Source organism: Oxyura jamaicensis, chromosome 1 (genome assembly GCF_011077185.1).
Source record: "Oxyura jamaicensis isolate SHBP4307 breed ruddy duck chromosome 1, BPBGC_Ojam_1.0, whole genome shotgun sequence".
NCBI lineage: Eukaryota > Metazoa > Chordata > Aves > Anseriformes > Anatidae > Oxyura > Oxyura jamaicensis.
Genome location: NC_048893.1, coordinates 93,008,617 through 93,034,609, shown reverse-complemented (window position 1 = coordinate 93,034,609; position 25,993 = coordinate 93,008,617). Strand labels below are relative to the sequence as shown.

At 40.2% G+C, this 25,993-nt stretch overlaps 1 long non-coding RNA gene across 5 annotated transcripts in view; it reads right to left on the bottom strand.

Annotated features, from left to right (window-relative positions):
- Window positions 1-1,632: 1,632 nt before the first annotated feature.
- Window positions 1,633-25,993, bottom strand: part of LOC118160469 — a 35,255-nt gene continuing 10,894 nt past the window's right edge. For 2 of the 5 annotated variants that reach the window (XR_004747520.1, XR_004747519.1), the window contains 2 exons: window positions 1,865-2,084; window positions 1,633-1,765 (listed from right to left, as the gene is read on the bottom strand). This is a non-coding gene — a long non-coding RNA (uncharacterized LOC118160469). Of the gene's footprint in view, window positions 1,766-1,864; window positions 2,085-2,876; window positions 2,999-12,196; window positions 12,220-20,354; window positions 20,574-25,993 lie in introns of those variants that run through there. The other 3 variants (XR_004747522.1, XR_004747521.1, XR_004747523.1) reach the window with 3 other exon arrangements.

Genomic DNA, 25,993 nt, shown 5'->3' with positions numbered 1-25,993 from the left:
ATACTTAAATCTCCCATGTAAATTTCTATAAGTATATATGGAAAATAATAAGACAACCACCATCTTAATAGTTTAGTGCAAAACAAAACATTTATAAATAGTATGCATATGTTATCTAGAGTATTAACAGCAGGGTTCTAGTTGTTGATTTCATTATAGGAATGGATGTATTATCAGAACAGCTATGTTCTCATATACAGAACAGCTAGAAAATAGATACATACAGAAGATTACAACTACAGATTCAAGAACACATTCAATACTTAAATGTTTATCAGTTTTCAAGCCATCTTTCCACAGCTTCTACAAATTTTCTTGAGCCGTATGTGGCTCAATTCCAGCCTACTGCTTTTAGAGGGAGATTTGTCAGTAACCCTAATGTGCAGGCATTGTCCGAACAGACCCCTGGTAGTTGTGCAGCACAGACGTGCTAGCTACACACAGTTCCCAGAAGAGCCAACCCCCTAAAACTCTCAGCAGCTAAACCCAGAACATCCCTCAGAGCTGCCAAGTGGCTTTGTTCTCTACCAGCTTCTGAGACAGCACAGCATGCTAATAACATTCTCTGCTGCTTTAAGTTTTCCCCTCCATATCTGTTTCCAAAGGGGGTGGTTGACTACTCAGTGCACCATGCAACCACTTATGGCTCTGACTGGAGATCTTTAAACAAGTCAAAAAGAGCGAAGGGCAAACATTAAGTACATCCAACTCCTCTGAAGTCTAGTACATAATTCAAGTATTTGGGATTTTCCACACTTGAACTTAAATGAAGGTTTTTTGGGGGGGGTATCAGAAAGCAAGAGATATAATTTAGACCCAAAGCAATGAAAATGCAGATATTTAAGAGCAAAACAAGCTAATGAATTGCATAAGCCACAATGACATCATTCTCTAGAGAACACCTGTTATGGGTTAAACTCAGCAGGCAGCCAAGCCCCACACAGCCACTGACTCACTCCAACTAATGGGATAAGTGAAGACTATGAAAGGCTAAATTTAGAAAATTAATGCATTGAGATAAAGACAGTTTAATAAATTAAATTTTAAAAAAAGTGGGAAACAAAAAAGAAAAAAGGTCATGTACAATGCAACTGTGCACCACCAGCTGACTGATGTCCAGCCAGTCCACAGGCCACAGCAGGCCTGGCAACCTTCCCCCTGTATTTATTGCTGAGCACAAGGTCATACAGTATGGGACACCCCTTTGGTCAGTGGGGGGCAGCTGTCGTGATGGCATCGCCTCCCAGCAGCTTCTTCTGCACCCACCCTATTCTTCTTCGTAGCAGAAGAAGGTAAGGAAAGACCTTGATGCTGTGTAAGCACTGCTCAGTAGCAATTAATACATGGGTGTGCTATCAACGCTTTCTTCATCACAGATCCGAAGTATAGCACCATACAAGCTATTATGAAGAAAGTTAACTTTATCCCAGCCAAAAAACAGCACACAATCACAGATAAACAAAAAGAAGACATCATTCAGGTCACCTGATAAGAACATGGCTTTAGCTGCCATAAACTAGTCATAAATTGAAATGCACAGCCTGTTCTAAAAGCTAGAAGAGAGTTCATGTCTGGGGCACCTCTACAACCATTCCCTTTTCTTGTGTTCCTCTAAATTCTTGACATAACCTGTCTGTAATCTTAATCCATTCTAACAGGTACCCTTAAAACTCAGCCATCATATTCCTTCTGCACCAGATACCCATAGCCAGACACCAGTTCCCTCAAGACCGATATCGCACAGCCAGGGAACAGCTTCCTTGTGCTAGACGTAAACAGCAAAAGTACATATAGCGCACATACTTCCTTAACCTTCCCAAGCAGAGCACACACCTAACCCTGTTAGATGCATCTTCGCTCTTACCTTGGATCCCACATTGTTCTGTCTCTCTCCAGTTCTGGAAGGCAAGTCATTATCCACACCTCTCTGCTTCTGAGGTGAACTCATAGCTCTCTTCCCAGTCACAACTTGAGTGAGTCTTTTTATTATTTAAAAAGTGTGGGGCAACACCTGCTATCAATCAGCCGTTACTTAGGCACACCTGGTCCATCCATTTTGGTAAGATACTTCACATTGCATAAATCTGAAACCAAGCAGAAAAGAGAATTAGTACATATTTGCAGTACCTTACCTGATATAAAAATATAAAAAAACTGATGTCACCTTGACCAAGATGAATACATAGTTTCTCAGTAAGTTTTGGATATTATTTTTGTATTGGCATTAAAGGAAAAAAATCAATTGAGAACTCTAGAGATCCCTGGATTTTCAGATGGCACAAGTGGAATCAGAACCCTTTCTTTTTCCTAAATCCCTATGCTCCAAAACACACCCTCAAATTAACAAACTGATTAACTGAAGTCAGCATGCACCAGGGACAGGCTTGTATCCATCCTTTAAAATAAGACTCTGCAATTAATCGGGAGAAAAGAAGAGTCTATCTGCCTCGGATATCAACTCATTTGCCACTAGGAACAAAAGATAGTCAGGCTCCCTTGTGACACTCCATAACTCCTAACATTGCTAAAGGCTGAAAAGTTTAGGAAGATACAAAAGGGAACATAAACAAAAGTAAAAAGCAGTTGAACAGGGCAAGACAGAACATCTTAAGGAATTATAATTGCTGGAGATGCAGTAATACTTTGTAAATGCCCTACAACTTCATCTCTGTCTTTTTGACAACAGAAAAGGAAAACAGTAGCATAATGATGGGGATACATTAGTATCACTATCGATAAATCTCTCTACTACGAGCAAGGCACATACCCTTAGATTTTTTCAGATGTATAAGCCCTGAAGGGACAGAGATGACAAAGTTTGGCTCAATTTTATAAGGCTTTTTTTTCTTAAGTAAAAACATAGTTTGTAGACTTACTCAATTAGAGGGAAATAAGAGGATGAAGGGAGAGGCTCCTGCTTTGATAGGTACAAACAGAACAAGGGGTAGGAATTCTGCCTGCTGCCTTTTTCACCCATTGCAATTTTTATTCTCACCCAGAAGTGCTAGTGTCTGCACTCTGAGGGGCTGGATGGGATGCGAGGTCAGCTTCAGAGTGTAAGAAATGTTATGCTAAACAAATATAAATCTCCAGCACAGGATCTCATAATAACCCTGAAGGGAAAAAAGTTGCCTGAAGACTTCTTAAATGTTTGAAGACGTTTACTCTGTGTGTATGTTAAATTAGGAGAGATCATGTGGAAAGATGACTACATTTAAAGCTTTCTTTGTCTGGTGCATGTAGGATATGTCAGTTCTCCAGAAGAACATCAGGAACTCCCCCTATTCAAACTTCTACACAGTCAGAAGCTTGCCGTCAAAGTTCCTACAAATACAGTGTTTGTGCAGGAGTCCCCACTTAACTCAAACAGGAGATAGCTGATGATCAGTCTAGGTGGAACTAAAGGAGGCTAATGGGAAGGTGTAGACAAGCAGAGCACCACCCAGCAGGTAGAAAGAAGTCAGCAGTACAGGGAAATAAGAAGGCTAAGATGCCTAATGTGTCCTAATACAATGATTCTTAGTAACAACAGTCACACTGAACTCATTTTTAGGAATTTTACTACTAATGTTAAAAGAAATCTTTGGAAAACCAACAAGAAAAATAGAGTAGACCACATCTTTTAACACCCATTTTCGACTGACTTGAAATACGGAAAGGGAGAAGAAAATCCTTGGCTTTCCTTCACAGAATAGTATCTCTGATTGAAAATAGCCGTGAAGCAGTCAGTTGTCTGCCTGAATGCTGTATTTGGAGGCTGATTTGATACAGACACCCCTGTTTGCCTGGTAGCTGCACCGAACTGGGGCTTCAGCCAGACATCATGAAACACACACCATTCTTGAAGCCATTTTAATTACACAGCTCTCTTGCTTCCCATGTCTGTTAACCAGGTGACAGATTTACCAGGTGGCAGAGTAACTCAAGGGTACTGTACACATATGAGGAGATGATGTATTTTGCTTAGAAAGAGTCACTCTCTCTGGACACAAGGAACCACAAGATTTTGGGCCTTTACCTCCAGCCTGAGGACTCCCAGAAAGTTTCAGACCAGAAACCATGTATCGCAGTCCCTGCTGAGGGCTGCAGATGCTGGATTTAAGGCTGCCTCACATCACCACAACAGCTATTAACAGCTGTGAGTGAAGTTGGTGTGGAAGAGTGATTTAATGTATTTACTTCCTAAATTGTAGTGAAATGCGGGGTATTGGAAATCTTGCTAGCTCCCCTGACTCTACTACAGTATGCCCAATTATTTGGTGTATCTGGAAAAAAGTACACGTACATTGATACAGCTCACAGTGCTGATTTCTTCATTTTTACTACCATTTACACCTCTTCATAGTAACTGTATCCTGAACAGCCACGTGATTTGCAGTTTTTATATGCAACTATAAATCAGGTCGCATTTACTACTGGGAATGAGAAAGGCAGAGGAGAAGCGAGCACTCAGATATAAAAGAAGTCATCCATTTTAATAATAAAAGGCAATTACACCAAATTTTCTAAGAACAACAATATATAGCACCTTCTGTTCAGGTACTCTATTGACTTACATCCTGCCTAATGGTTACTGCAAATACTTTGCTTAGTGGAGTATGCCCCCACAGCATCTGATTTTTCTGCATTCATCTTATTCCCATTTCATTAAGATGACTGCCTAATCTGCCTCTTGTAATAATGGCAGCACATCACACATGACATGGAAGACCAGTCTTTGAAATGAAAATAAGGCTGTGGGATATTTGTTAGCTTCCACTTACCCTTCCTGCATGTAAAGACAATGTAACGTTAGTTCAATGTAGATAGGAACTTTTGAAATGCTTAATAATTTGTTGAAACTTCCTTGCTAGAAATTCCTCACTTTCTAGCAATAAATAATGATGTTTAATTGAGCATATGCGTAGAGCAAATGAAATCTTTTAAATATTTGTAAGAAATACTTTAAGGGAATGTCTTGTTATTAATGAAGACAAATAGAAAAACAGCACTGCACAAAAGCTGTGTATTTATTCTCAGAGCAGAACTTTGAGGATGGTATAATCTTCTACTCAAATTGCCTCAGTGTTTTTGACAGAAAAACACAAATGATAACATCAACACTAATATCACAGGTTAGCCATCCTCTGGATACAGCTTTCAAACTGCTTGCATTTCTTGCACCTGCTTTAACATCCACTGAAAGAAATGATCCTCCAAGTGATTTCAGTGGGCTTGGGATTAGGCTTTAAATCCTTCATCTCCATTAAGGCAACACGTGCGGGAAGCAAGCTGACCCGCTGTATTTATTTCAATGACATGGACCACACTCCCAGAGACAGTGGGCTGCACTTGCCAAGTCAATTCCACACCGTGTCCTGTACGACCAACAGAGAATAAAGACTGATGATCCTTGCCAGCTTGGGCCCAATTTAAACAGATGACCTAGAGCTGACAGACTCCGTACCCATTACCATATTTCACGGTCAGTGCAGAGAAATGGTTACACGCATATGAAAGTAAATGAATTTAATTTGATGAAGACACCTTCTTACTCCCTGCTGATGTTGATTCCTTCAGCTATGTGGAAAGGAAATCCATTGCCTACTGATGAAAGATAATACATAAAGCCATAGAAGAAAGAAAAAAAAATCCCATTGGCATAAACTCTCAACTCACTACATGGTGCTTTACGGTCACAAATCCTATTAGCATTAATCAAAGTAAGATGATGGGCTTTATAACATGTTTGGTCTGTCAGATAGAACCCGCTCAAACCTGAGAATTGGAAATTCTTGGGGGGGAGAGGGTGGGTGAAGACCTCCCCTATCTACCAAAATGCCAATCCACAGAGTATAATGTGGAAATACCAGAGAGCTCATTTCCTATTCTGACTTCTCTAAAGCACTGCACACTAATAAGCAGCTGTCACAAAGGTGGGTAGAGCAATAAAATCCCAACAGTCAGGCTGAACTGATACAGTCCATTACCTATTGAATCATGCCCACACAGGTCTCTCAATTGAATGATTACAGCAATACCAATGGGCTGTGCACTGCAATGTTGTATTACAGCTCTGGTTCATAAAATTTTACAATGTATAAGTAAAAAATTAAATGCTACTGAAGACATAAGCATTTCTCTTTCACACACACACCAGAAAAATCCAACGACGACTGAGGTTTAAAACTCATACGTGATGAAGTTCTAGGAAACTGGCCAAAAATCTAATACAATATAGCCACATCGATCTCCTAAAAAGACATCCAGCAAAACTCTTGCTTTTGAGTATTTGCAGCTGATAATACAATTATGTGGCTATCACCAAAATGCCGTTTATCCTTATTCTTTATTTTGGAAATAGTTCAATGAGCTTATAGGCAGATGAGCCAGAACCAAAATACATGCTTGCTGGCCTGTATTTTGATGCAATCAACATGAAAAAGAATATTCCATCCAGAGCTCCGTAAAAACTACACAATATACCTAATTCTGAGCACATACAAATTCTAAATGCCTCCCTTATTGACACAGAATATCTTTTCTTAAAAACACACTTCTGTTCAAATAATATCATTGATTACTTTTGTTAGAGCTGTTCAAACAGTATTCTTCAAATACTGACTCTAGTAAACTTGGGCATGCTTTTGTGTTGTGAAATATTCACAAACTATCCCCATTATTTGGGAATGTTCTTGGTATTACGTGAAGAAAATGTCAAGCAAACAGTCTTACCTGTGACTATGCAGAAGATATTGTGTACTGGTATTTGCTAGTTGACACTCAAGCCTCAAAATTAATTACATGATTAATCTGCCCGCTAAAATGAGTATATTATACCAAAATACACAGGCTTGTTCAAATTACTCTCTTTAGTCTTGAGGCTTGGTTTGATAAATAAATAAATAAATATATAAATCAAGCACAGTCAAACAGTATTGCATCTCTACCACTGTTGAGGTATTTATGCTTTCCTACCCTTGGGCAGCAACACTAGACCAGTCTTGTCAAATGAATTTGAGAAAATACCTCTATTTGCTCATCACTGCAAATCCTTGATCCGATTTCCTGCTGGTCTGAGTGTGCTTAATCTATTTTCACTCATTTATAACAGCAGATACTTTGGACTGTGGCATACACAAAAAGACATAAATGCACTCTTAAAACTGATTTCTGGGAGTGTTCCTGTTGAGAATTTTTGACAAATGTTGACAACCCACTGAAATATCTGAAATTGATGAGATTTAAGCACCTACTTTAATCAACCAAGCCTTTGAACAACAAGGAATTCATTGATACCTTTTGCAAAACAGGATGTTAAATACATAGAATAATAACAACATTTGTAGCCTTATAACAGTAAGAAATAGAAATATCAACCAATTAATTTCTAGTTGTTATATCTAGATAAATATAAAATGTGCTTGGCAATGAGAAATCATACTCCTGAAAATTAAACAAGCATCTACTCTTACATCTATACTGTTGTTAGGTTGTAATACCTGGATATGCATTGAATTATTATGATCAAACATTTCCCAACTGCCACAAAGCTTAGCAGTATACGGATGAGTTCTCATTTCACCTAGATACACTTGTCCCAGTTTATTAATCCAGTTGTATTTGAAAGTTAAAGTCTGCACAAACATCGGAATATACTGCAAACAACCAAGATCCACTCTTGCAAAGAGGCAAACTCTGGAGCCACAACATTAGCGGGTCAGCTTCCAGCTGTGGAAACCTCTGAACATTTTGGATGAAGTCACTAAACACACACAAGCAAGTATCCATTCCAAAATAAGTTGCGTTGTTCTCCACTCATAGACCACATGCATTTATTACTAGTGTCTTCTGAGTACATGACCCATATGTCCTTATGTAATTTATCTGCCTGAATGGGCTTATACCAATTAAGAAGCGTTATTGATGTAGTTCTGCTTGAACTGGTATCAGTTGTCAAAATTTGGCATTAGCTTATTGTTAACTATGTATGAATGTCAGGCTGTAATTGTTTAGAAACTGTTTCCAAAACTATCTCGCATTTTAAAAAATTAAAAGCTGCAGCTATTTACAACAGAGCTGTTTCTTTCTGCTTTCATAACCCTGCATTTAAAATTCGTCAATGGTACACACAGCAAACAAAGTACAGACCTTGATGAATAAATAAGACAGTGATCTATCAAGTTAGGAAAATATGCCATTCAATACAGCAATTACTGATTAAATAACTTAAACAAAAAGCCCCAGACTTTTTGTGCATAATGGATGCAAAGAATCCAGGAAATCTGATTAGCACTTTCTGGGCCTTTAGAGGTTTGGAGGCCTCTATTATATAAAGATCAGTTTCACTGGCCAGGTGTACTGCCACTTGTTATTAAAATTGTATGCTCAAATTTTAGCCTTAAAAATACTCACAAAAGTCAAGAGAAAGCACTGCGAGAAGATGGAGGGAAAGAGAATAAACTACCTAGGGACTCTTGAGAGCAGTTGTGAGGGAACATTGAAACAATGCAAGTTTTGAGGCTGCAGAAACTGTCTCTTACTGTGAATTGCCCAGAGAAAACTGCACCATTTTAAAACAAAAGCTAGGTTTCTTTACAATATCACCTAGAATATTTAGCTTTTTTATAGTGGCTTATGAAAGACAAGATCCCACTTCCATGATGTTCTCAGGAAACTCCTGCCCTTCCTGTGCTCAGTAGCTCCTCCAGGGACAGACCAGCCTGTCTGTGCTCCAGGGAATACCACCTGACCTGGCAAGGTAAAACCTGAGTGCAAACAAATTAGACACTGTTTGTCACAGTACTGGCATTTGTTTTCTTAAGAAATGCTTTAATAAAGCACACATATGTTTCTGTAATTAAGTTGTTTTCCCTCCTTTTGATTACTAAAGGGCTAGTGGTATGAAAAGAAAGCAATGTGATAGGTTCCAGCATGCTCTTCTGGCACAAATTGTCCTGCCCAGAAAGGAAAAAAAGCACTTTCAAAACATGCTGACAGTTGTCTGATAGGACTAAACTGTTCATGTAAGTGTAGAAACAACACTGAACAGCTGCGTTTCCAGAGAAATCCCTGCAAGGACTGTTCTGCTGCTAATTAATTTTATCAGTAGTGACTTTATTTTCTTCCAGATCACAGATAACAAAGTTGGCAAAGAAGAAAGATTGGGAATAGATAGTGAGAAGGTGAAGACTCTGATTCACAGCAAAATATCAGGTTAAATATCTGGGTTCTAAGAGAAGGCATTTCAAGAATGCCTTTAGCTTAGGAGACTCAGGCACAATACATTTCTACAACTTCTGGAGAAAGATGCTTTCCCAGAGGATTCAGAATAACTTCAGAAGTTTTCATTCTCCTTCTGGCACAACCCCAGTTTCCCTCTTCCTTTTTCTTACAGTGGAAGAATAGGGAGATAAGCTGATGTCAGCTTTCCAAAGTACTCCCCAGAGAGCAAAGACCAAAGAGTCTGGAAAACTCCAAGAGCAATAGCGCATCTGAAGACCTGCATCCATCTTGCCTGTTAATCCTTAACATGGTAGTTAGGAAGTAATGAGAGTGGTAGACATCCACTCTAAAGAAAGTAGGCTTTCATGGTAGCAAAAAATCAATTTTACTTAACAGCTTCATCATGTACTACAGTGAGTACATACAAACGTGATATAAAATAATAAACAAATGTATTACCATGATGGATAGGAACTGTGTCCAAATTATGATTCTCCGGGTGCAGAATGAAAATAAGAACATGAATAATTAAGTTAGGTGGAAAGACCATTATGAAGAAACTCTTATTGGACTTGATGATCCTTATGGGTCCCTTCCAGCTCGGGATATTCTATGACATTCTATGAAAGCTATATTTTTTTAAAAAAATTCTCATCTGGTTTACCCAAGTTCAGCAACAATATTTTAAGTGCTTGTCATCTACAGAGGCCCCTCTTTTACTATCTTCATTTATAATATAAAATACCTTAATATAAGGTGATCAGTAGGATAGTTAATTTATACTGAAATAGGATTGCACTAAGGGTAAAAGTTATATTAATTGCCTATGTAGCTGCAAGGCTGGTTTTTCTGACCTTTTAGCTACAGAAAAGCTTGGCTCATCTGTCTCTCAACTCCAAAATTTCTTTCTCCGTAACTTCTGCTCAGCTTGCCTAAAGCTAAACAGAACTATTCTGCCTGTTACTCATATATGATAAAGTTTCTCATATTTGCATTCTATACGTGATTGTTCTCATTCATTGTTTCCTATATAATCTTGTATAGACAAGCCTTCTGAAGGAGTTGGAGTAGGTCAGCTGGCTCCAAGCCTGCAAGACAGATAATGAACATTTGGAGGAGGTTCTGAGAGCCGTGAAAAGAAACATATTAAAAAGATGAGATTAGAGTAATACAATTTATTTTGCTTTTCAAATAGAAAGTTAAAAGCAGATGAATATGGGAACTTTAATGTTACTATTATCTAATCTGATGGCACAGTCCTCTTCAGTCTAAAAGACAAAAGGATGAACAATGTTCAAGGCTTCAAGTTCAAACTAGATAAACATAGATGAGAAATAAGGCTCAGATCTCAAGCTGCAAGCACAATCAATCCCAACAAATTACTGTTTAAAGCAGCTTCTCTTTCATTGCAAGTCTTTGAATCAATATCAGGTTTTTAAATTTTTTTATTTTTTATTTTTTTGGGGGGGGGAGGGGGAGTGTTCCTTTTTTTGTTGTTGTTGTTGTCGTCCTAGTTTTAAAGATCACCTAATTTAGCCAAATTACTATGCTCAAAAGCAGGCCACAAGACTTCCATGACACAGTTACTAAGCTACACACAGTCAGACCTGCTGGTTTGGGGAGGACATTTGGGCCTTAATATTTACAAAGAAACCAGTCCACAGGCTGTGTATTCCTTCTCATGATGGTTTAAATCAAGCAAGATCTAAGCCACTCCAGGTAACTTGCATAAATTTAGTGAAGAAAATCCCTGCCTCAAACAATATACAGTCTCCGAAATATGTTTCATGTTGTAGGGAGGTAAATATGCAAAGAAGCAAGACAGCTTTAACCAAGGTTAGTCCCAGCTTTCCCAAGACACAGTCTGTCCCATAATATGAACCAACTCACTGTTAACTCTGGTGTCATACTTAACTCTTCTTTTATCAGAACTAATCAAACAACCTTTGGTTGATTCAGTCGACCACAAAGTTGTGCAAGGACAACAGAACCTTCAATGGCCCTTTTGTATCAAAGCCTTTCCTATACGGCAAAGAAAAAAGAAACTAACACATACAGCACACACATTCCTCTCAGACTCCTGGTTGCTGTGCTAGTAGAAGAAGCATTTCCAAAGTGCTCACACTGCAACAGCTATAATTTTCAGACATCACCTTCCAGAAGAATTTATAAGACAATGAAGAAGAAAGCTTCACTTATCCACTTTACACACTAGACAATTAGAAATACAAAACAAAACACACACACCTTTTAAGAGAGCTCTAGAATTCTTAAGCCTCAGTTTGGAAAACCCAAGGTCCAATATTTTAAGAAGTAGAATTAATTCAACAAAGTATTCATTTAGAAGTATATTTTACCTATGATATTACAATGTCAAAGTCGTATCTCCACCCTTTTGTGAGAACTAAAATTGTCTGCAAATACCATTTGGGATAGATCAATTGCACTGAGATGTCCCAGGACAGTGGATCGATCATATTCTGGGCCAACAACCTACATATTTCCTTCCCTACTGTTTTGAGTCAACAGTAGAAATTAATGATTTATTTCCCTTCCAAAACATTTATTTTCACAGTCAGGGAAATAAGATTTGTGGTGCCAAAGGCCCAATAGCATAGTATAGATATATTTATATGTTCTTGTAATTATATTTATACTATACCTGAGGGATTCAACTCAACAAATAAATCTTGTTATGTTCTATGCTATGCAAATAAACATTCTACGGTAGAAATAAATAATTTGCCCCACTCCAGAACTCTTTTCTCCAAAAGCAGGAAATTGTGCTATCAAAACCAGTGGTCTGTCAGCTAGCAAAGGTCAAGTCCCACCGAACTGTCCCAAGCTGTAACTTCTCATTAGTTGGATGCCATAGCATACTGCAGGGGGAAAGAACAGGCAAATGGGTGGGGGAAAGTGTATACGTGGGAAGAAACAAACAAACAAAAATAATAATAAAAAAAAAAATTCAATGAGCTGTGTGTATACATACAGCAGTACTCCACTGGGACAAGCACTGGGAACTGTCCACATTGTACATTGTGGCTTAAGAGCCCCAAAGCTGGCTCTGCTTAGGTTGTTTTTCCCCCACTGCACAGTGCAAATACATTGCTGATCCTGAAGGGTGAAGACATACAGCAACATATCTCTAAATAAACAAAGGAGGGGTAAACAAGGCAGTTTTGGGGGCAAACAGGTCTTGGAGTGCTGATTTTTGCCACACATTATTAACCAGCAAGGCAGCTCTCGATTTATACATATATAGCTGTGAGAAGAACTAACCCTGAGCTTAATTCCATTTACTTTGTTTAATATCACCACTTTGATGGCATCCTATGTTATTTAATTGCATTTATACTCACAACAGCCTTGCAAATGGGAAGGCACTATTATCGGTTTGACAAGTGGGGATCTGAAGCACAAAGAAACTGAATGACCTATTCAAGGTCACAGGGAAGTCTGTTTCAACAAAAGCACTAAATCCCAGATTTGCTGAGTACTTTGACAGCACGATCCAATAGGACTGTCTGCCTGTGTTGTCTCCTCACTGGTACTCGGTATTTGCCTTGTAATTGTCTTAAACTATTCCTTTGTAGTCTCAACAGAAATTAGGCACATGAGACAAATCAAAAATAAACTAGGAGAAAGAATTTGACCTCAGAGATATTCTATATAGGACTCTAAATACAAACACACACACACAAAAAGAATCAGTTTTCTACTTCATAGAGGCGGGATTTTCTTGTTTCAAAATATATTCTTCCCAATGACAGCAATGCAGCATAAACAAAGAGATAAAACACAGCATGCCTCACATACTGGAGAAAAATGATTTTCTCCTTTTCCTTTTTTTTTTTTTTTCTTTACACATATTTCATCTTCCCTTTCACTGCTTCTCCTCTTCCTTTCATTAAGGCAGATAAGTGAAGTTACAGACACCTGTTTTCCAGTTAATTGCAAGTAAATGCATTTTTACTATTTCTCTAAGGATGATGCAGTTCAGACTAAAAAATATTTCATGTTCAAATAGTTAAGTCTGCCTCTAAAGCTGCTGAGATGCACCCTGCTCAAAGCTAGCCCATCTTCAGAAGGATCTCTGTTCAAAAATAGTATGGATTCAAAGGAGGGTGCTGGCAGATACCAGAGTTATACATTTTAAGAAAAATCATGTGAATAGCAAAGAAGGTAATTGAAAAGGTAACCAGGTACGTGTCTCAAGGAAGGCAAACACAGGCAGAAGTAAGTTAATTTACTGAAAGGTCAGAACAGAATCAGACTTGTGTTCTCCCAGTGCAAGCACAAGGAGAGCAGATACGGGGAGAAACAGACAATGCCAAGTAAATAATCCACACAGTAACTGCCGTAAAGAACTGGCAACTTGTACAAAACTGGGTGCAAAGGGATTAAGGGGGGCAAAGGGGAGGTGTTACTGAATAAAGCATCAATTGGAATTCAGGAGATACAGACTATACTCTCATTTGCCAATGCCCATTAAGCTATTTGAACACATTGTTCCCTTTCCACTTTTCCAAGACCCCACTTGTAAAATACAGTGCAATTAATATCAATGTAATTGCACAATAATAATGATAGCATGGTTGTGGAGCTCCATATAGTGGTGCTCTTGGATTTCTGCCAAAAAAAAGTTAAATATTACTACTTATGAAGGAATATCTCTACGCATCTTAGATTTCACTCTAACAGCAAAGAAAAAAGATCAGTTAAAAATATAAAAGAAGCCACCAACTCCTTCTTTAATGCTTTCTAATTAGTGCTCCTTCTCACTAATGTTCCTTGCACACCAGGACCTTAGCAGGACCCTTTGCAGCAGCACCAGGTGCTGGTTTTATACCAAACCTCCCTGGGGATGGAGTTTCTGAGCATTGCCCCCACGGCAGATCAGCTGCAGGCACACAACATCCCACTTCAGCCCAGCTTAGGCATAAACTGACCAGACTGCAGCCACGACACAAGTTCACTCAGTCAGCTGGCCTTGAGGAATCAACCTCTTCAGGACTACTTCAGCTTCTGCTGCTTAGTGCTTTGAGGCTACTGTAATCAGCAAGGCAACTGGTCAAAGAAATGGCCATAGGGTCAGAGACAGGCAATCCATCCTCTAGTTTCCCTAGCCACACTCAGGATACAAGGGAAAATTGTTATCTTACTGTGTAGCACTCCTTTTTCTGAAGCCATTTCAGACTGCTGCAGCACAGCAATCATTTATTCAAGTGGCTGATTCATTCAAAAGAACCAACACTCAGTTCAACAAGATGGTGGAAAACATCTGACCATTTACTTTTTTTTCTGACAGCAAATGATATTCTATAATTTAGGACTACATTACACAGTTACAACCCACAGAGACAGCTCTAGTCAGCCCTCGGTCATTTTTCAGTGCCTAAGCACTGTTAGTGCAATCGTATGATCCTCCTCTGCCAGTTCTTCTGACTTCAGTAACATCCCTCACATAGATAGGGCCCACGAATGCTGCCCTAAAATGGGCAAGAACAGGTGAGTTTCTTGACATTACTGTGCACTATAGGCCATCTAAAAAGCAGCTGAATCAAAAGCATTGCCTACCCCACCTTATGAGCTAGGTCAGTAATGACCAAGGCTTTTTAATTTTCGGACTTCCAAAAATTTTCAGTTGAGGTATGAAACTAGAGTAGTGGATTTAAACTTCTTGTTAACAGGCCTGCTTTCTCAGACCCTTTTGTGAATGGTTTTGAAATAGTTTACAGATTGAGGAATTCACCAATAACAGACTTAAAGATTAAGAAATCCTAAACTACACCTCCACGATGTCTAGATTAGTTTTATCAGAAGAGCGGAGCAAATAATCTTTCCCAAGGTCATTACTACAAGTAAATTAAACTTGTAATTTATTATAATGTTTGAACTCCCCAAGGGAAGAATATAAATCTCTCTAGTGTATGGGACATCCATGTTAACTCATTTCACACTGCATATTTTCATTAGCTGGCACCATGGAACGTGCTCCCTGTCTCCATATGCTCCAATTTTCATACTGTCTGCAGATTTATGCAACTTTGCCAGGTGAGTGTTTCAGACCCAAATTTGGCAAATCTTACCCCTGACGTGGCATCTTGGTGTCAATTCTTCATTGCTTTTGCCCACAGACTATCCTCTGGGGCCAGCAGGAAAATCCCCACCACCACCCCCCCCACCCCCACTGTTGCATAGCACTTTGGGGTGTTATTTTGGGAGTGTGATTTTTATCTTAGTTATGCAAAAGCCTCTCTATGCATAGGTGAGGCTACAGTTATTATTGCATTCATTTTTGCTCTGACCTTTAAGCTTCTCTTGTTATAGTATGCACACTCTTTATGCTCAGTGAGCTTTCCTTTTGAATTAAGAGGTGAAACCTTATGATAGAGGTTGCCTACGTATGCCAGCTTTTGTGAGAAGAAAACATAACATTTACTTTTTGTATTGGAGCATTGCACTTGGGAAACAGCCGTCACACGCTTTAAAGAGGAGATTCCATTTGCCCAAAATTGCTGTTTTGCTGTTGCTGCCCTCCAATACACATTCCACATTCATTTTCTTATGGGGCTTCTTTCCAGATCCTGTTAGAAGGATAGCTGAACAGTATTTGTAAAATAAATCAATAAATAATGGCTTTGAACAAATGGAGGGGAGATTTAGATTAGATGTGATGTGAGGAAGAAATGCATCACTCAGAGCACAAAGCACACATGGGAATTAGGGCTGAAGATGCACCTTGCTTCTGTTCTTTTCCATAAATAATGGAATTAAATTACATAAAAAAAAAACAGTGTTAAAAATCCACCCTGTGCCCTAGGTTTGAGGTGGAGGGCAGACTTTGTGGCCTAAGGGCAGCCTTCCTCTCTGGCAAGCCAAATGGCCCAGGGGGAGCCAGCCCCAGAAAAGGGGCCCTCACCCCCCCCCAACCCTCCTCCTTCTTTATGTGAGGGCATCTTCCAGGCCACTCCCCACACAGCCGCCTTTGGCCAGGCATGGGCCACTCCATCACAGAGGCTTCCTGAGGTCACAGTGCCACCACTGCCCCGCCTTTGCTGTGGGCTCTATAAAACAGGACCCCTGCAGCTGGCCCACTGCTTGCTCAGTGACTAGCTCCTCTGACAGCCAGCGTATGTGGCAGGAAGGAGACTAGAAGCAGCAAGGTGAGAAGCGGCCCTCCTTGGTGTGTGAGGACAGCGATGCTGTGCAAAGCAGCACCAAGAAGGAATGCAGTTAACACGAAGGAGATGTGTTGTGGGCAGAGGGATAGTGACAGCAGCACAAGAAACACCAGTGCTTGAGAGACCTCTGGCACGCAGCCCACAGACACATTTAAATGGTACCACTGATACCAAAACGACATGGGGAACAGGCCACCCCCTCAAGCACCCAGCAACAGGGGGCCTGGGCCTTCCCATAGTTGTAACAGTGGCATGGGGCAAAGTCAGGAGCATCAGGCAGAGAGCCATGGGGAACAGAGGCATGCCTATAGTCTGGAACAGAGCGTGGGACCCAGGCATGTCTGTAAAACAGACAGCAGCCTCGAACCCATGTGTGAAAAATCAACCTGACAGTGGCATGGGCCCTGGGGGTGGAACTGGATGACCCCCTGGTTCAGCACCCTGGTCTGAAAACATTCCAGATGGAAGGCATCCGGTGTGGGCAGTCCCGGGCAAAGACTGGCTTATCCTTCTGCCAAGCATGGAGCCCATGGAGATGAATCCACCAGAAGATGTGGAGGAACAAATAGAAGCGGATCCACCTCCACCAGAACAAACCTGGGACTACCGCAGCATATTGTTAACTCTCTTCCATCCAAGAGCACCAACAGCATCGCAGGAGTGCCCACCCAGCTCCCTACTCATTGCTCAGGCTCCATCTCAAGCATTAGCTTTGAGCCACCAAACACCACAGATATTCCGCAGGCTTACCTGCAAGATGTTCCGGCAATAAAAATTCTTGCTGATTCTCAGGGGTTGCATGAGTGCTTCTTTCCCATCTCCCAACCCTTGTGCGAGAGGTAGCAGCCCTTCTGTGCAGAGCCTCAAGAGAGGAACCAGCTCCCTTTGGGCTGCTGCGCTGGGGTGACAGGAGGAGTCCCCAAGGGCCACCATGCACCTTTAACACTTGTGAAGATAGACTGAGGGGTGAAAACAGTAGTGTGTAAGTGATTATAGGTGGCTAATTTCTTATATTAGGAGTGAGTTTCTATAGCTGAGTAATTGGTAACAACCAACATGGAGAAGGCTGAGGTATTCAACAACTTCTTTGCCTCCATCTGCACTGGTAGACGGGCTTCCCAAGTCTTTCATTTCCCAGAGATGGAGGCTGGGGGATCAAAGTTCCACCCACTGTAAGTGAAGAGCAGGTCCGAGACCACCTGATGAATCTAAATAGGTGCAAGTCTATTGTACCTATGACCCGATACAACCCGATGACATAAATCTCAAGGTCCTGAGGGAACTGGTTGATGGAGTCACCAAGCCTCTCTCCATCCGAGTTGGAAAGTCCTGGCATTTGTGTGATGTCCCCAGTGAGTGGAAAGATGGAAACGTCACACCCCTACTCTTCAACAATTAAAGCAAAGTATTGAACAAAGAACACTACTCTTCAACAAGTAAAACAATTAGGGGACATTTCTTCTCAGAAAGAGTGGCCAGACATTGGAACAGGTTGCCCAGGGGAGTGGTCAAGTCCCCATCCCTGGGGGTGTTCAAGGAAAGGTTGGACCTGGCACTCAGGGACATGGTTCAGTGGGTGACATTGGTCGTATGGGGCTGGTTGGACCAGATGATCTTGAAGGTCTTTTCCAACCTTAATTTGTCTATGATTCTAAATTAAAAACAAAAGAGAAAAAAAAAGGGGGGGGGGAGGGAGGGGAATGTGCAGCAGCAAATGCTGCTTAGTCAGAAAAACAGTTGATCAGCTAAAATGGTGCAAGAACTTTTATTTCCAAGACCGAAAATAATGCAAAGGGATTAAAAATAATAGCAGGTAATAATAACTGGCTTTGATCTGATTTCTATTAATCAAAATTATGATATACATTAGTATCTTATGTTCTAGATTACCAGACAAAAAGTTACTCACTTTTGTCTAGTAATCCAGACAAAAAGTGAGTAGTTTTATTTAACCTTAAGCTAATTCTTAGAACAACACTATTTAATAGAAATGAATAAACAAGCATGATTAGCATAGAGAAAAAGGAAGCTCAGCCATCAGTCAACAGAACAAGCCATGGGCCCCAACAGAATGGACAAAGGAAACACCAACACTGAGGCACGGACTAGTCACTGTCCGTACTTAACTCTGAGAACAAAGGCAACACAACAGGGCCTTGTCAAGAACGTTCACTGAAGCTTTTGAGTTGGAAGTTTTACTACAGAAAAAATGTTCCCCATTTCTACTTTGTTTGGAAATCACAGATTTTTGCCAAGGAGAATAACATGGAAACATGAAGTAAATTTCTAAAATTCCATCTTTTTGTTATGAATGAAAGAGCTGAACTCAGGCTTATTTTTTTTTGTTGTTGTTGGCAGGGGATGGAGAGAGGTGTCATATTTTGTCCCTTCAGCTCAAGTCTTTGATCCATTCTCGTGTAATACAGTTTTCTAGTAAAGTATGTAGGACAATATGGCACACAGAATGCAGGATTAGTTTCACAAGAAAAGCTAAGAGCATATTGGCAATCTTAGAAAGCAATACCACATTACAAGAGCCTGAACTAAAGAAACAGAAAAGCTTTTCCAAAAACTCACAATAGCATATGGGTTTTAGAAACTTCTGAAGGGCGAGACTGGCTCTTCTCATTTTCAGTAGCACTGAAGTTGTCCAAGTACCAGAGAAGCAGTCTCCAGTACACCGAGCTTAATTTTGAGAGGTTATCCTTTCATTTCTGGTACTTGCTCTGCTAAACTCAGATGAAAGCTGAATCAAGCCTGAATCAAGCTAGCCACCAATTCTGTATGTAACTGATGCCACAGCTCCTGTTCACATATAGAGTAGATGCCCTCGATCATCCTGAAGTTAAGGGGAGGGAACTTGTACTCTCTCAGGATCTTTCAGTACCCACTCAGAAATTTGCAGCACAGAATACTGGCTGGTAGCATCTGCTTTCAATTACATCAGCTCATGTTTTACACTGAGGCAGGGAGGGATTCTTGAAGAACAAGTATCTTTCTCAACTGTTAACATTAGTTTTATGTAAATATTCATCATGTACTTCATTTACAACTTTCTCAATGAAGTCCTCCAATTGTTATTTGGACATACAAAAAGAGGGAGGGGAAAACATACACACACACAAAAGAGAAGGCAGAAATGCAGCTAACACAACACAAGAATCTGGTTGGCACCTTATTAATGCCTCCATAAAGTAGCCAAATGCATGTCTCAATAAATCTCAGCCATTCCAGAGTATGCTATTTTTCAGCCTTATTATTTCCAATATTTTGCCTGTCATTTCTGAATGGCTTCTCAAAAATAAAAGCTTGTCCTTGAGAAGCCAGAAAAAGTTACTGTGTTTTCAGTCTGAATCACCTCATAATATAAGCACTGAAATGCTAGGAATAATGTAAACTCTACAGTAAAATACAATGATATAGTATACCTAGAAATACCTCAGCTTAATAGGTGTTGTGCCATTAACAGTGAATTTTATGGAAGCTAGTAGATGTAAATCTGTCAGGTAGACAAAGATTTACAGTAGTATCCACTACAGTGGATGATTTTCATCACATTTAGGACTGTCAGGCAACTAGCGTGTTTTCTTCAGTTCCTTTAGTCGTGAAGGCCCCTTCATTTTATTTAAAGGCTGGTTCTTTCACCTTCAGGAATTCAGCGCTGATGAATGGAGCTCCCCAATGCCCTATCCCTTTTTACAGATATAGCCTGGAGCTTGGGTGACTTTGCATGTTCATGCCACTATTTCCCAGAGAAGCACCTCAGCTCTGTGCATTAAACACTGTCACTCTCACAAGAGGTGAGATGCAAATCTGTGGCACATGCATTTACAAGGCTAAAACAGCATTTGCAGTATGGTATCGGCATATTCCAAGAGAACAGACTGGTCAAGCTCTCCTTTTCTGAAACCACTGTTGGCACCTACACTGGGGACAGTGCTGGGAGTAAGGGCATGGAAATACATTTTGGCCACAGAGCAGCTACTGTGGAAGGCATGTATCCATGTGGGATGTGTCACTGGCCTTCAGGATAAGGCCAGAGAACATTGCAGAGAACAAGCACTGAAGAGACTGAAAACAATCCTAGATCTGCCACCACGGATGTTAAAATTCACCCCAGTGAGGGGTTTGGCAGCAACACGTGACAGAAAATAGCAGTACATGGTTCTGACATGCAAAAAATAAAGCATCTGTGCCTTATATCCATTATGGTTTTCATTTAAAAACAAATTTTTAAAAAAATGGCTTTACAGACAGGAAATGCCTTGCAGCAACACCAGGTTAGGGCATCATGGTGGCTAGGTGGTGGCAAGTGCCTGCATGGCTGCTGCGTGAGGTGAGGTGGGGCCTACGCTGTGTGGGACATGGCTGGTTCCAGGTGGCTCCAGCCCCACATGGCAGCAAGGACTGAGGGGAACAGCATGAGAAATGGCCTCACAGACACCAGGGGGAAAAGAAGATGAGGAGGGGAGGAGGTGCCCCAGGTGCTGGAGCAGACGTTCCCGGGCAGGCCATGGAGGAGACCATGGTGGAGCAGGTAGACACATCCTGAAGGAGCTGTGCCTCATGAAGGGTCCCTGCTGGAGCAGTTTTTTCCTGAAGGACGGCAACCCATGTGGAGAATCCACACTGGAACAGGGGAAAAATCATTTGGAAGGAGCAGCAGCAGAGAGGAGCTGTTACGGCCTGACTGCAGCCTCCTATCTCTGTGCATGGCTTTGAGGGGAGGAGGTAGAGGAGGTCGGATGAAAGGGGTGAAGTTGGGTCTGGGGAGAAGAGGGGCATTAGGCTTGCCTTTGTTTCTCACCATCTGAATCTATTGAAATGGGCAATAAACTAACCTTATCTTGCCCTGTGGGCTGTTTCATCTTGTGTTCTCCCCCTGTCCTACTGGGGAAGGGAAGAGTGAGAGCATGGCCAGGTGGGTGCCTGGCAGCTGGTGAAGGTCAGCCACTGGGCCACCTCTGTAAAAAAAAAAAACAAAAGCAAAAAACATTTCCTCAGATTCCTTAAAATATGAAGGTCTCCAAAGTGAATATGAAAACAAACAAAATCATGAATCGGAAACTCCGATCAGTTGCATATCTGAGAAGACTGGCTTCACACCTTAGCACTCTTTCTGCTATTTTCTTCAAGGACTGGCTCATGCTTGCCGTGCAGCTGCTCTTCATCACAGCCAGAAACAGAGGTGGCTAGGAACCTGCCATTTTGAACTTGGTTTTATGGGAGGAGAAGTTGGTGAAAAAGGCAAAAAACACTACTGAAAGATTTAATTCCTTCTGCTGTAGTGCACTTTTTACCTAAATGTCCATATAAACACATGAGAATTTCAGAATCTTTCTCAGGCATAGTGAAAGAGACTTTTCCTGGGATGAAAGAAGTTTCACAGGAATTAAACTACAATAATAAAACATAGCATACCTTTAATTATACTTCACTATTTCCGCACTCTTAACTTTCATCAGGGCTATAACAGCACAATTATATGATACACCATAGGCAACCTAACTGTTCAGCACTTGCAGTGCATATTCTGAAAGACGAAGACCTCTGACAATCATTGCTAAGCAGACTCTAACTGTGCTAATAGCTGAGGCAAAATATCTTCATATCTCCAAATGCAGGAAATCTTGAACCAACCAACTCTTCAAAAGCTGAGCAATTATGAGCTTAAATCTACTTCTGATCAAAAACTGCAGAAGCACCTGATATCCAAAAGGGAACCTGCCATGAGCTGCCTGCAGAGAGCCCCCTATCTTCTTCAATTCTAATTAATCTTTCAAGCTGCTTCATTTCCAGCTGGAAAACAGCAGCAGTAAAATACCTGCATCTTATAGGCTAATTCATGAAACAACCTTTCCCCAAACTAGTCAGTGTCACTGCTCCTCCTCCAACCTCTGAGTTTTGGCACAATAGCTGATACATAATTCCCTAACAACACATCCTAAATAATGCTTTCCAATTACCAGTGAAACATACAGTACATTCAGTTGCATTTTATGGTACTAAAACTAATAACTACACAATTTCCATGTTAATACTATCTGTTAGATAAATTCAAATACATACGAGTAGCCTTTAAATTAAATTAGAATATTTCACAGCTTTACTTTTCACCACACACACTCTAATATGCATTTTATTTACACGCTTTTTCCCTATTAAAATTTCACTATTTAAAATGCAGCTTTGACCACAGTCTGTCAGGTGTCTCCTGTCACCTTCACAGCATGTTTCAATGGTATCGAGCTAGGACTTCTACAGATTACTAGATCAGAAGAGTTCATTACGGTCTGTAGTCTTTCTGCACAAGATGGTTGAATTGAAAGACAAAAAAAATAGCAGATCTGTCACATCCCTAGGCAGATAGCTCCAGTGGTTAATTACATGTACAATTAAAAGTCCATTCTTTATTTTGATTTTTTCTAACTGTCCTAATTGCATTCCCAGAATCCTGTAACACCTTTGTCATCCAAGAGGCCTCCAGAGAAATACAGCTTTTTTTTTCCCCATAGCCTTACCAACTTTGTTTACTCTTCCTTCCCTGAGAACAGCTTTAATAGAGGTTCAGGAATTAACAAATTAAAATATGCCCATTTTACTTGTAGTGGTATCGACTACAAAAGGAAGAAGCTTTGGACCCATTTTTAAGTAACAGAAAGAATTATGTATCTTCCACAGCAGTTATTCATATCCTATGTCCACTCTTCAGCATTTCTCCCCTGGGATGCAATTAGGGGCATTTTATCGTTAGGAAAAGGACCAAAAGATATGAATAAGTTTAGCTAAAGTTTAACTAAAAACTTCGTCTTTCAGCCTTTTAAAATAAATTTAGCTCTGGAGTAAAGCAAAGCTAGGACACTAACTGTAAAGGAGGCTACTTCCAAGGGCTTTATATAAGAAAACAGTTTCTGAAGATAGAATTACAGTAATAGTCTCCACATAGTGCCAGAAACCTACACTGAGCTTTGCTTTCTGTAACAACACCACTGAAATCAGCAGACCCATTCATAAGTAAGGTGCAGATCCAAGACTAAGCCACACGGGATGAACTGGAAGTCAGGTCAGCATTTTCTGTACACACACATATATATGTGTTTTACTAGCACGAGTAATTAAAGTTGCCTGTGTTAGTATTGTGTCCCTTTTATTAATTTGATTAAACTTACCCGCATTTCTTTTTATAGAGAATCTTGTTTTTCAGGCATCTGTACAGGATAAAACACTTCAAAAGGTTCAGGTAGCCATTGTAATGGAAGATAGACTTGCCATTTTGCAGGGAGTATCTAATTCAAACTTAGGTCAAACTATAAACATTTCAAGGATCATTCATCCCCAGTAAGGATGGACTAGAATTTATCAGCTAAAATATTCAGAGACTCAGTTTGTTTGAAACCTGCACTGCCCTAGTACAACAGGAGCACAAAGACATCATTACAGCAGAGGAACTGACTGTACCGTCTTGCCAGCTCTGTATGAATGTTTGTACAGGAGAATGTGTTTTTAACTATTTAAACCATAAACCTTAATAAATAGGACATGCCAAAACTACATGCAAGAACTGTGTGACACATGAAGAAGCTGGACTTACCCACAAGAATTGTATCTATATGTTATTTAAACTCTGTAAGGAAAAGGGATATTGAACCTTTACATTTACCTCTCATCATTTATAGCTCCTCGACATTGAATTCTTCTTTGAGTCTATGAATATTTCTAATGTTTTGTAGAGACCCCCATAAGAAACACATTTTTCACATTTTTTTTTAAATTAATGTATAAATTAATTTAAAATATGTGCATTACATGTTGTGCTCATGACGCATCTTCACACATTTGCAATGTCATATATGACCCTGCATGAATTACCACCAAATACATAGGTGCGGAGCTCCTTCAGTTCTCTACAGTTATTTGCAGCATCTGCTTCTGTAGGTATTGTTGTCAAGTAATAATTTCCTGAACTGCAATGTAGTTAAATTTCTTTATTGGTCCGAAAGACTCAAAAGGACATGGGGAAAAGGAGGGGACAAGCAAACCGTAAGAAAACAACAACCCACAACCCGTCTTTGTATTAACTGCTCGTAGAAGGAAAGGTTGTTGCTCTGTCACGGCTGAACTTTGCAGGGAAAATTCTCTTAAGGAATTTTTGTCTGTGATTATATACCCTGGAGCATAAATTACAGAATAAATACAGGGTAGCTGCTGGGATTTAGCATCATTTGTCGTGATGACTGGGCGGCTCAGTCCATTGGAAAACTACAGTAACATGTCGCCCCGTATACTGCCCTTCAGGAATTGCAATTTCACAGTTTGATTCCCAGCACTGCCTTGCGGGGCTGCTACCATAATGAGTTTCTGGATCTTCACACACCATGTGAAAGATTCTCTTTGCTGTAGTTTCCCAATAGGGAATGCAGGAAACACTAGCGGAAAAGGTAGTTAAGGCAAAGCATATCAACACTGAGAGGGCAGGATGAAGCTCTCTGAACACTTCACTGGAGGCAAACGTGGACTTGTGTTTTTCTCTGCTGCACTGTCACTGTCTTTTCCACTTCAGCATTACTATTTCAGAGAATCAACACAGTGGCTTTTACACAGCCAAGTGCAAGGATCACACGGGGAAGTGAGGAATGCTGTGTTTCTATGTGGGTCTTGAGTAGCAATTGCGAACTGTGACTTTATAGACTGGGAAGAGCAATTAAGTTGAAAGAACCCAGAATAAGTGAACCAGGAAACTGCAGATGAGGAAAAAACCAATAGATTTCATGCACACAAGCTTTACAATAACTGTATATATAACAAAGTTCATGTCTTTTTAGAGCAGTCCAAACATTATTTCTGTAAGCGCCTTCACTTGAATATCAAGTGCCTTCATTTCTATAAGTGTCTTCACTAAGAAATAACATACTTGGTGCAACCTCTTTCATTTTAGATAAGTGAGTTTTTAAGATTGTAGAGTGATACCTTATTAAAGCAGGGCTGTACACCTCAGTCACCCTTCCTAATGGTCAGTAAAATCTCACTTTCAAGAGCATTTGTCCAGGACAAATACGTTTTCATGTAGCCAACAGTTACAATATAGACGTATGTTGAGCTTCAAAGCTTTTACTTTTCAGAAGAAAAAAATAAAATATAGATGTCTATGGATGAACATAAGGAAGGTGACAGGTGGCCATTTTGTTCTTATGCTTTGAGAATTGCTGTAAGTTGATGTTTCAAAAGCAATTTCATTATTTGGAAAAGTAAATCCCATTTTTGAGCTTGTCTACAAGCGACAGAAGAAGAGCCCAAGCAATTTGGTAAGGTTGAAAGATAAACGAGGATCCACAAAAGGGTGAGTGCAGTTAAAATATGCAAAATTGACCATAACAAATTCCTCACACATGAATGGCAGAATATATCCAGTAGGAATTACTATGAAAACACTTTAACTCTGTGGATACAAGTTGAATGGGTAAGAGGGAAGACAATCACACTCCTCACACAGCTATACTGGTAGAAATCGCATACAAAAATAGAGATTAAAGCTCCAAACCTTTAAGTTGGGGGGGGGGGGGGGGGGGGAGGGGGGGGGGGGAAATGGGGGGGCGCGGGGGTCC